Source organism: Mus musculus, chromosome 13 (genome assembly GCF_000001635.26).
Source record: "Mus musculus strain C57BL/6J chromosome 13, GRCm38.p6 C57BL/6J".
In the NCBI taxonomy this organism is placed as follows: Eukaryota; Metazoa; Chordata; class Mammalia; order Rodentia; family Muridae; genus Mus; species Mus musculus.
This window is the reverse complement of record NC_000079.6, coordinates 3,131,171-3,143,687: the sequence shown is the minus strand read 5'-3', so window position 1 is coordinate 3,143,687 and position 12,517 is coordinate 3,131,171. Positions and strand designations below refer to the sequence as shown.

The 12,517-nt window shown below is 42.3% G+C and overlaps 2 pseudogenes; both read left to right on the top strand.

The window, feature by feature from the left end:
* On the top strand, positions 3,525–5,406 carry Gm4900 (predicted gene 4900; annotated as a pseudogene).
* A 1,600-nt stretch (positions 5,407–7,006) lies between these two features.
* On the top strand, positions 7,007–9,090 carry Gm48519 (annotated as a pseudogene).
* Positions 9,091–12,517: the final 3,427 nt, after the last annotated feature.

The window sequence follows — 12,517 nt, the reverse complement described above, 5'->3', positions numbered from 1 at the left end:
CATCATGCCCTTGCTCTGAGTCGTTATTTTTATTTTATTAAGTGATTGGCAGGCATGTTACATCAACAATCTGAAATAGGGTCTGGACATTAAAAAAAAAAAGTGGTTGTAGCTATAGTGGCAGGTGACTCCTGGCCACCAACCCTTGCATTCAAAAGCACACAGGACAATGAGCCAAGATCAGTAAATGGTGACATCTTGCTATAAATTTTGTGACAAGAGGGATGAGAAGCTTATCCCTTATGCTAAGGATCAGGGGTCTGTCTCCTTGGTGCTTTTTAGGTCTCTAATGGCCATGTGCAACAGGTTCAAGAGCCCAGTTCTGATGTGCTTGGGATCCTGGTGTTCCCATGGTTATGCACTCAGACATACCTGGAAACTCCCAGAGCACTTGTCAGAGGGCTTGATTTCTATGATTGAGGGAACATTGCTGACTTTTGTTGCAGGCTATTTGATCGCATTGTAAACTCAAGATTGTGCTACTTGCTAAAAAATACAAAACCAAAAAAACCCAAAACTTTTTATTGTGTAGGTCAGCCCTTGCACAGAACTTCAACCCAAGGACTTTCTGTTTATTGCACTTTCTTGTCTGTGGCTCAGCCCTTGCACACACCTTTACTGCAGAGCAAAAGAAAGTGAACTCCAGGTCAAGAGGCAGAGCAATTAACCAGTTCAAAGGGAATGAACACTTCTCAACCAAAGGAAGGTTCTTGTGTTGAAGGATATTTAAGACAGTGTGGAGAGGGATGAAGAGTGCTTTCCTTCTGAGAGATCTGCAGAGTAGGAAGGTCAGCTGGGTGCTTTCCCTGATTCTCTGAGCTGGCGTGTTTTCACCCCAGCATCTGTGTTTGAGTCTGTATTGTTAAAATTAAATGGCTTGCATATGTGCATTTTTAAATTTTATGTATTAATCATTCCACTCAATTACATCTCAAATGGTATACCACATTCTGCCTACCCTTCCACCAACCCTTCAAACCCCATCTGCCCTGTTCCCTTCCACTTTGCCTGTATGAGGTTGCTCCCCCACCTTCCTACCCTCTCCTGCCCTACTGTTTCAGCATCCTACTACACTGGGGCATCAAACCTCCACAGGACCAAGAGCCTCCCCTCCCTTTGCTGGCAAGCAAGGCCATTCTCTGCTATAACATATCTGGAGGTATAATTTCTTCCCAGTACACTTCTTAGTTTGTAAACAAGTCTCTGGGAGACTTGGGTGGTCCTGCCAGCAGATGTTGTTCTTCCAATGGAGTTGCAATCTTTCTCTGCTCCTCCAGTTTCCTGGAAGCTCCCCTACCAGATTCCCTGAGCTCAGTCTAATGGTTGGCTCCGAAGGTCAGTTGCTGGCCACATCTCCCAAAGAACCATCATGGGAGGTTCCAGTCAGCAAGTGCCCCTTGCCCACAGCAAGAGTGTCTGGTTTAGTGTTTGCAGACATTGTGGATTTCCAGGAAGGGCAGTCCCTGGATGGCCCTTCCTTTAATCTCTGCTCCATTTGTTGTCCTTGTTCTTCCTTTTGACAGGAATATTTCTGGGTTAAAATCTTTGAGATGGGTGGGTGGCCCTATCCCGCAACAGAAAGCCATGCCTAACCTCTGGATATGGTCTCTACAGGCTCTCTCTCCCCTTTGTTGTGTATTTCAGCTATATTTTAAACTAAACCATAGAAGAAAAATTTCTTATTCTAGAGAAAGTAATACTTGCAAAAGTAGAAGAATCAGGCTGAAAACCAGTTAATTAAAACATTAAAATTATATGTCTCCTTGACATATAACAATCAAAACACTAAGTACACAAAACTAAAAGAGAATATTCAAAACTGCAAGGGAAAATGGTGGAGGAACGAAAAAAGACAGGCCTATCAGAAATCAATAACACAAGTGAAGTTATGGAACAGGAGGAACAGTCCTCCGTTGCTGGTGGGAGTGCAAACTTGCACCGCCATTATTAGAATCAATATGGTGGTTCCTCAGAAAGTTGAGAATCAATCTACCTCAAGATCCAACTTGGGTGTATACCCTAAGGATGCTTAATTTTACCATAAGGACATGCTCAACTATGTTATTTTTGCTCTAGTTATATTAACCAGAAACTGAAAATAGCCTATGTGTCCTTCAAAAGAATGAATAAAGAAACTGTGGTACATTTACACAATTGCTCGGCTGTTAATAAATGACGTCATGTGTAGAATTCATTAGGCATGATAGGTTTTTCTGTGACTGTGGTACCGGAACACTGTCCAATCCTTGTACATTAGCTGGTGAGCCTACACAGGATACAGATAACGTCATGTGACTCTGCTCCACCTGGAACATCTCATATGTTGCAGAACAATTGAATTCCTTCTCTAAAGAAAAAGTCCTGCTATTCAAACATAACTTAAAACATCTTTGGGAAGATAAAATACTTGCCCGTGCTACAGAATGAGACTCTACTGAGAAAAATGGATACACAAGGTCAGTTGTCACTATGAAACTCAAGCTACCAAAAGGAAGTGGCAATATATTGACTCAGGATCTCAGAGATCGGGATTTTAGCATTACTGCGTAAAAAGTTTTGAAGGGACAGAAGTGAAGAAATAAGCCACACTTTTGTACAGATACCAATTTCTGAAAACGTTGGTGTTTTTACAATGAGCATTGAACGCAGTCTGATTTGCAGTAGTAATCTTCAATAGACAAGCTGCTTTGTTGCTGCCTTTATGGACATGGGTACCAATTGCTTTTGGTAATATGGTAAAAATGTGAGCTAGCACTTCTGCATTTATTTTATAACATGTATTCAGATTGAGAATGTGATTTTAATGGTTAAACCTCATGGAGTTTGTTTTTAATTTCAAACACATCTTACTGTGCTTGAATGTGCCCTGGTTTGTTAGCACACCTAGACTTGCTGTAACTGCACTCATGTAACAGTATGTACCTTCCCTCTAGGAAAGAGAAAAACACTAGCCTTAGGTTGTATCTAGTGATTTTCCTTGTGTCCTTTAAGAAAAATTAAGGCTATTATTTCCTTCCCTTTCCTGTGCAGCATTCAAAAATCACCCCTAGAAAAAGTGAGTGCTTTAATGAGACTTCCTAGGAAGGGATGCAAGGTGAAACAAAAGTATTCTTGTATCTCAGTTTTGTGAAAGTTAAAGCTACTATGTTTTAAAGTATAATTTAGAAAGTTTCTTCAAAACAGTCCTGTATTTGAACTCTATCCATAGTTTTTTATTTAAACAGTTTAGACAAAACTGCTGGAAATTACAGCAATTTCCTGCATTAAGCAGTACATATACAGCTCTATTCAGCTTCATAGCACCCCCACCCACCCATTTATGTGTACTGGTGACAGTGGGCATAAAGAGCCTGAACGTGTTTGCATGTACCAAAACTTCTAGACTTAATATATTGTGGAGTATTCAATAACCATTTTTAGACGGTAGATAATAATTACAATGGTTTAATTTCCTAGAAATAAAATGGAAAAAGAGTCATTTTTTAAAAATAAAGTTTTTTAGATCATAAAAACTGTCATCATGGCTGCTATTCCTGCGCCTCTGCTCCGTTCCCCGCAGTTCTCTTCCGTGTGCCATGGACGGCATCGTCCCAGACATAGCAGTCGGTACAAAGCAGGGATCCGACGAGCTCTTCTCCACGTGTGTCAGCAACGGCCCCTTCATCATGAGCAGCTCTGCCTCAGCAGCCAATGGAAACGATAGCAAGAAGTTCAAAGGTGACAACAGGAGCGCAGGAGTCCCTTCCAGAGTCATCCACGTCAGAAAGCTGCCCAGCGATGTCACTGAGGGCGAGGTCATCTCCCTAGGGCTGCCCTTTGGAAAGGTTACCAACCTTCTTATGCTGAAGGGGAAGAACCAGGCCTTCACTGAAATGAACACAGAGGAGACTGCCAACACTATGGTTAACTACTATACATCGGTAGCGCCAGTGCTTCGTGGACAGCCCATCTACATCCAGTTCTCCAACCACAAAGAGCTCGAGACCGACAGCTCGCCCAACCAGGCACGTGCCCAGGCAGCCCTGCAGGCTGTAAACTCTGTCCATTCTGGAAACCTGGCCTTGGCAGCGTCTGCTGCTGCCGTAGACGCAGGAATGGCAATGGCAGGGCAGAGTCCAGCGCTCAGGATCATTGTCGAAAACCTTTTCTACCCAGTGACCCTGGACATGGTGCACCAGATCTTCTCTAAGTTTGGCACCGTCCTGAAGATCATCACATTCACCAAGAACAACCAGTTCCAGGCGCTGCTGCAGTATGCTGACCCTGTGAGTGCCCAGCATGCCAAGCTGTCCCTGGATGGCTAGAACATCTACAACGCCTGCTGCACGCTACGCATTGACTTCTCCAAGCTCACCAGTCTCAACATCAAATACAACAATGATAAGAGCAGAGACTACACTCGACCTGACCTGCCATCTGGAGACAGCCAGCCTTCACTAGACCAGACCATGGCAGCAGCCTTTGGTGCGCCCGGCATAATGTCAGCCTCTCCATATGCAGGAGCCCGGTTCATCCCACCTCAGGCCGCAGGCCTCTCTGTCCCTAATGTCCATGGAGCCTTGGCTCCCCTGGCCATCTCGTCTGCTGCTGCTGCTGCTGCGGCCAGCTGCATTGCCATCCCAGGGTTGGCAGGTGCTGGGAATTCCGTCCTTTTGGTCAGCAACCTGAACCCTGAGATAGTCACACCCCAAAGCCTCTTTATTCTCTTCGGCGTCTACGGTGATGTGCAGCGGGTGAAGATCCTGTTCAATAAGGAGAAGCGCTTGTGCAGATGGCAGACGGCAGCCAGGCCCAGCTGGCCATGAGCCACATGAACGGGCACAAGCACGGGAAGTCAGTGCGCATCACACTGTCCAAGCATCAGAGTGTGCAGCTGCCTCGGGAGGGTCAGGAGGACCAGGACCGCTGCTCCCTGCTGCACCGCTTCAAGAAACCAGGCTCCAAGAACTTCCAGAACATCTTTCCACCCTCAGCTACCCTGCACCTCTCCAACATCCCGCCCTTTGTGTCAGAGGACGACCTCAAGAGCCTCTTCTCCAGCAATGGTGGTGTGGTCAAAGGCTTCAAGTTCTTCCAGAAGGACCGCAAGATGGTACTGATCCAGATGGGCTCTGTGGAGGAGGCTGTGTAGGCGCTGATTGAACTGCACAACCATGACCTGGGCGAGAACCACCACCTGTGAGTGTCCTTTTCCAAGTCCACCATCTAGGTGTCTGTGGGCCTGCGTCAGCTTCCACCATTCCAGAAAAGCCACTTTAAAAAGCAGCTGAAGTGACCTTATAGACCAGAGATTTTATTTTTTTAAAAAGAGATCAGTTTACCTGTTTTTAAAAAAATTAAATCTAGCCCACTCTGCAGTGGCAGGAAATGGCTTGGACCACAGAGGCCCAGTCAATCCCAGCACCATGCCTTGAGGGGCTCAGGCATGAGGCCACAGCGGTGCCCCAAACATAGCCTCTTTCTGTGCCTTACAAACCAACGTGCCTCATGGCCGTACACCTACCCTCTAAGGCCACCAGTTGTCTCTAGACCTGCAGGTGAGCCAGGTGGCCTATACATAGGCTCCCCAATCTTGTGCAAGAGCTGGGGCCACTCCCCTACACCCCTATAATCAAGTGACATGATTCTCCCATGTCCCTGGCCAGCCCAGAGGGTCTAGACCATCCTCAGATGCCGACCCTCATTGTGACCTTTGTATTCTATTCCGTGTGGTCACAGACACCTGTGCCTAGCAATATTTCCACTTGTTTTCCATTTATATGCAAGAGATATAGTTTTAAGTAACATTTTATAGCAATGATACAATTGTATGTGTGTACTCTGAGCTTCTGTGTCCCCTGAGCTCCTTCCAGTGACCAACTTGCAGGTGGGCCCAGGCCAGGGCTGGATAAAAAGCTCTGAGACTTGTGGGTTTCTACCTTCAAAATTTTGGACCAAAGTTTAGCTTTCTGCCCGCCTCTTACTGTGCCCAGTTGAGGGGCTGACCTCTAGGCCTTAATGTCCCTCCTGCACAGCCACCTCCATCCTAGCCTGTTTCTGTGGGAGGGGTTCCCTGCACCCTGGTTCTGTGAAAGGCATGGAAGAGTGTAAATATTTATGATTTTATACCTGTGGGGTTGAGGCGGTGCAGCAGTTTTTTATGGTGACAGATGTATATTTTGGTAACGACTACAGGCTCAGTATTGTCCTGGGGCCAGTCTTGGCCACATCTACCCCATCCCAGATGGTGTATTGGGGGAGGGGGGACTTTCCATTAAAGCAGTTTTATAACCTCAAAAAAAAACTGTCATCATTAAGTTTGCATGAATACAGATGCAACTACAAAAAATAACTCATTCTGAGTTAGTAATCCAGATCCAGAAATATAAATATAGCATGCATTCCCTTATATATGGATATTAGCCATCAAATAAATGAAAATCAACCTACAATTTGTAGACCTCAAAGGTTAGACATAGAGGAAGGGACTTGAGGAAGGCTCATTGAACTCCCTGGGAGAGGTAAACTTAATAGATTTCATAGGTGGATTGTGGGCAAAAGAAGATAGAAACAGGAGAAAAGAAGGTGAAGAGAAGCAAAGAATGATGGAGAGAATTGAAAGGCATTTGAGGAATTATATGGAAACACGCTGCTGTGCATATATCCTAAAATGTATGCAGCTGATCCTGATGAAGTCTCCTAATAACAGGGTATACGAAATCCCAACGGGCCATCTCTTGCTATGAAATGAGGCTTCCAGTACTGGGATTGGGTTGTATTCAACTGAGCTGTTGGCCAAGAGGATCTCATAGAAATCCCCAAACAAACCAGGCAAAGACAATGGGTTGTTCTCTACAATTAGACAGAGGGCCCCACTGCTGAGGACAGACAACACCCACACAACTCATTTAACATGGAGAAGTTTGTCTGGTGTCTAAATGAAGCCTTTACCCTTATGTTCTAATGTCTTCCATACAGAATGATACTTGGCAGGCTTCCAAAAAAGAAACATAAACACCAACCCATGCACAAAACCTAAATCTAAATCTAAAGTACTTTGATGGAGGAGGACATCCTTTTAAGCAATTGGTACTGGAGTGACCAGACACACCTGGACAAGAATGATGAAATCCACCTAAACTTCAAACTTCAAAAATTAACTCCAGACTGACTTCCATTATACTATAGGGTTTTAAGGTTTTATAATTTTGTATTTATTTACATCCCAAATGCTGTCACCCTCCCCATATACCCTACTCCCTTCCCCTGTGAGAGGGCAGCTCCCACTAGGTTGACCCCTACCCTGTTGCATCAAGTCTCTGTATGATTATGTGCATCCTCCCCCATTGAGGCCATACAAGGCAGTCCTATGTTACATATGTGCCAGGGGTCTCAGAGAAGCCCATGTATCTTCTTTGGTTAATGACACAGTCTCTGGACATTCCAGGGGTCTAGGTTAATTGACACTGCCAATCTTACTGTGGGTTTGCCACCTCCTTCAGGGACTTCAATCCTTCTCCTAACTGCAGCATAGAGGTCTCCAACCTCTGTCCCATGTTTGGGTAAGGGTATGTGTATCTGTCTCAGTCAGCTGCTGGGTAGAGCCTCTCAGAGAGCAGCTATGTTAGGCTTCTGTCTGCAAACACAACATAACATCAGTAATAGTGTCAGAGATTGGTGCCTGCCCATGGAATGGGCCTCAAGGTGGGCTGGTCACTTCTTTTATTTCTGCTCCATCTTTTTTCCTGCATTTCTTTTAGACAGGACCTGTCTCAAAGCTTTTATAATTTTGTCCAAGTATAATCCTTTAGGTAAAATCATAGGAGAACATTTAATATCCAGGGCCAAAGAAAGAGTTCTTGGGCCCATGTCAAAAGCAAAATCCATTTAAAAATAACAAATTGAGCTTTGTCAAAAATGTGAAAACAAATGCTTTGAACTCAATGTTGAATACAAGGCCTTGCACATATAAGGCATGCATTCTACTTTGAGCTGCACTTTATTCCCTTAAACTAAAAGGTTTCAGTATGTGATGGAAGACAGCACAAGTTATGTGATCCAGCTAGAAGTAAATACTTGAAAGGCACAAATTTCATCAAGGACTAATTTCTCTAATATACAAATCATAATTAAAATTTCATTATAAAACATTCAATAGGAAATATGACAAGGTCAGTAAGAGATATTTCACTAATTAGGGATTATACTCAACAAATGAAGATGTTCAACATCATTAGTTTATAGAGAAACACTGACTAAGACCTCAATGAGTTATCACTGCAATCCTTCCAAAGGGCAAACATAACAAACAGTGGCATACCAAACTGTAGTAGGCTACAATGAAGAGTTAACAAAATTTTGTGGTGGGCTTATCCACTGTAGAAAAGAACTCAGAAGTTCCACTAAAATTACAAAATGCAAGTACTATAGAAACAATAGCTGTAACTCTGAATAAACAAAGAGTTTGAAAAACTGAATAAGATGAAATAAAATAATGAAAATTAGCAAGAGGAATATGTATTTCTTAGAGATCCATTGCTGTTGTAGCATGCTTCTGCTGCCATGATAGGTGAAGGGTCTACGTGGCCAATAGAGGCCAACAATTTAAGTAGATCATTGAGCTGAATTTGCTAAGAGGTGAGACTAGGTGGCAAGGTGACTTACTTGGACAAGCAAGTGCCTGATACCAGCATTCAAGAGACAGATTGGATCCTTCTGTAGTAACACTGCTAGGGTCCCTTGTGTCCCTTTAAACTAACTCCCATGAAACTCTTCATTATGTAGACAAATATCAATACTATCTCCACCTTCTAGACTTTGATGGTAGGCTTGATGGCCTACTGACCCACTTAAACACAGCCATGTTAGCCACTTTTAATGTGCTTGAGATTTGGAGTCAGACATTTCTTCAGAGTTTGGTCTATCTTATTGGGAAACTAATTAGCACTGGCTGTTTATAACTGTCAGTCCATGGGGCTGACACCTATACATGCATCATATTAGCTAGCCTAAATTGAGTCCTCTGAGGGAATGCAGTTTTCAGGGATTAGAGATTACTTCTGTGAACTTGAGAAAAGAACACCTAGTATGTACTTATTGGAGTCTCATTAACTTCTTGCTTAAGCCACTGGCTCCTAAGTATAGTCAGTCAATTGAAGTTTCCCATGCTGGGATTAGGTTACATTTAATTGAGTTGTTGGCCAAAGGGATTTCATGGGGATGCCCATACAATCTATTCTACTGGCAAGACTATAGGTTGTTCTTCAGAAACTGAATCCATTTTATTTATAATACTATTAACTCCAAAACAACTCAAATGATGTCTTCCAAAAATGTGACTGTTAAGCCATCCATAAGCATTTGTTCTTTGAAATGTTACATAGCAATAAAGTGAGATAATTCATTGACATACAACAAGTTGATTCTAGTTTTATAGAACTGGACACATAAAAAATGGACCAGAAGGTAACACACTGAAGGATTACATTCATATAATATTCCTGAAAAGTTAAGGAGTGGATGCCTGATGTAGTGGTTTGAATAACAATGGTCCATATCGACTCAGATATTTGAAATCTTGGTCTCCAGTTGGTGGAACTGTTTTGATAAGGATTAGGAAATGTGACCTTGTTGGATGAATTATGTCCCTGCTGGTAGGCCTCAAGGTTTCAAAAGACCCTGCCAGTCATTGTCTCTCTTTCTCTCTACCTCCAACTTGTGAATCAGAAATAAGCTCTCAGCTACTTCTACAGCACCATGCCTATCTCCTAGACTACTGCCATTCTTTTTTTACCGTGGATTTATGGTCAGCAAGTAATTAATTACTTTGTTTTGTAAGTTATTTGGCCATGGTGTGTCTGCACAGCAATAGAAAAGTAACTAAGACACCAGTAAAGTCCAGGATCTGAAGCAATAGCTAAAACCATGGGTGTGGTTACTAAATAGCAGAAGTGATCCTTGTAGTGAAGAGAGGATTTAGCATCTTGACCGTGTCAACATCAATGCCCTGTTGGAGGATTCAAAGTGCAGTTTTCTAGAGGATTCCATCTGAAGAAACTAAGACACTGGAAGAATGTGTTATATTCCTTGTCTGTGGATTGTTTTGATGTGTGAATCTACAATTATTTCAAAATGTTTTAGTTCCAAAAAGACAGCAATATTATAAATATTATACCCAATAATCTCAAATTTGACTACATGAATACATTCACATACCTATTTATATATCATTTATAGACCACAGAAATTGTTTATGTGTGTCTGATTTATGTTACTCATTTTAGAAAGACTTAAAAACATTACCATGGGTAAGATGAGAGATGAGAAACTTCACCAAGGAAACCCTATAAAAGAAAACGGTCAAAATAATATGTACTTTCTCTGAAAGATCTGTAAACGAGCTGATTAAACCTGGCAAGTTATCTCTTAAGAAAGCAAGTGGACCCAGGCACATCAAGGTATAGTGAAAACTGGCATAAAATACTTCTCACACATAACAGCAATATAAGAAGTGAAGCTGAGGCAGCGAGCAGGCTGAAAGGGTGTGCTGGGCAGGGTCAGTGGGACCCACCAGGCAGTGACTTACAACTTCCCCTCCCCCAGAAAATGGCATCTTAGAACACTGAGACTACTTCTGAAGCCAAGAGTGCCAACTTACACACAGTATCAAGCTGGCCCAAGTCAAGCCATTCTAAGAGAAAACCTTGGTTAGAAACATCTGCTTAGTGTAGGTGTGCTAAATAAGATTCCAAAAGTGATAGAAGTCAAGGATGATTCCTGTTAATTGGGTAGTATGACATTTGCGTACTGGGTATACTAAGCACTGAGGGTTTACTCCCCAGTGAGCATTCTCCTCTGGGCATAATATAGAGGCTACATTGCGCCCTCTCAGACCCTGAAGTGAGGATATAACTAACTAGTAAACTACTCACTTAACTCTACTACAACTCAGCTACACCAGAACAATGTGAAGATATTAATTAAGTGAATGCACCTGTTAAAAACTTGAAAAATGAAATAGCCCCTAATGTCTAATGCACTAATGTAAGGAGCATGAAAGTCCAAGGCAATATAAACCCTGCAAAAATTACTAATTACTAATCACTAATCCCCCTTAGTGGCCTCCCATGAAAGTCATTTAGGTGATATCCCAGAGTACATAATTGAAATTGCATGAAGTTTAAAGTGCTGTCAAGATGACTCAGTGGATAAAATCCCTTGCTGCCATGCCTGAAAACCTGATCACACAGAGTGGAAAGAGGACCCTGACTCTCATACACGTTGCCTTTTGATCTCTACACATATTCTGTGGCAAGCGTGTACATGTGCATGTTCTCATTCACTTGCACACATACACATGACTGGATTAGAAAACAATTATAATTATTTTTCAAAACAAGACTATTCAAAAGTATGGAACCCTACTACTATACAACCTTCCCAAAGTATAAGCATACATATCTACATATTTAAAAAGAGGAGTGTAAATGGAGTTTCCCTATTTCAAGAGTACAATATCTTACCCAAACACTATCAGAAAGATTAACATCAGTTAATTCTGCATCCTGCTACACTGCTGAATTTGTTCATTGTTCTAGTAGTTTTCTGGTCTAACTTTTGGCTTCCCTATGAGCATGTTTCTCTCTATTCTACATCACTTCTTTTTTTAAAAAATAGATATATTTCTTTATTTACATTTCAAATGTTATCCCCTTTCTTAGTTTCCCCTCTGCAAATCACAATTCCCCCCTCTTGTCCCTGCTCCCCAAACCACTCACTCCTATTCCTGTCCCTGGAATTCCCCTATACTGGGTCATAGAAACTTCACAGGCCCAGGGTCTCTCCTCCCATTGATGAGTAGGCCATCCTCTGCTACATATGCAGCTAGAGTCACCAGTTCCACCATGGGTATTCTTTGATTGGTGATTTAGTCACAAGGAGCTCTAAGGGTACTGGTTAGTTCGTATTGTTGTTCTTCCTATGGGGCTGCAAACCCCTTCAGCTCCTTGGGAACTTTCTCTAGCTCCACCATTGGGGGCCCTGTGTTCCATCCAATGGATGACTGTGAGCATCCACTTCTGTATTTGCCAGGTACTGGCACTTTACATCACTTCTTACAAACCCAATTACCTTCTGTCCTATAGCAGTGCCTAATTTCATGACTTTAAATATACAAGAAAGACATGTTCTTCCTTATTAGGAAGATAAGAAAATTTGCTTGGAAAGGTTAAAAAGGAGAAATTGGACTGAAATTCCCTTCCCATGTTGAGACTATATGTGGTTTGAGTATCAGGGTGACTATGACCTCATAGAATGAGTTAGCAATGTTTCTTCTGTTTCTATTTTGTGAATAATTTGAGGAGTATGGACATTAGCTCTTTGTTGAATGTCACATAGAATTCTGCAATAAAACTATCTGGCCCTGGGCTTTTTTGAAGTGGAAGACTTTTGATGACTGTTTCTATTTCCTTAGGGGTCATAAGACTGTTATTTACTAGACCAGATTTTGATTTAATTTTGATAGTTGATAACTGTTTAG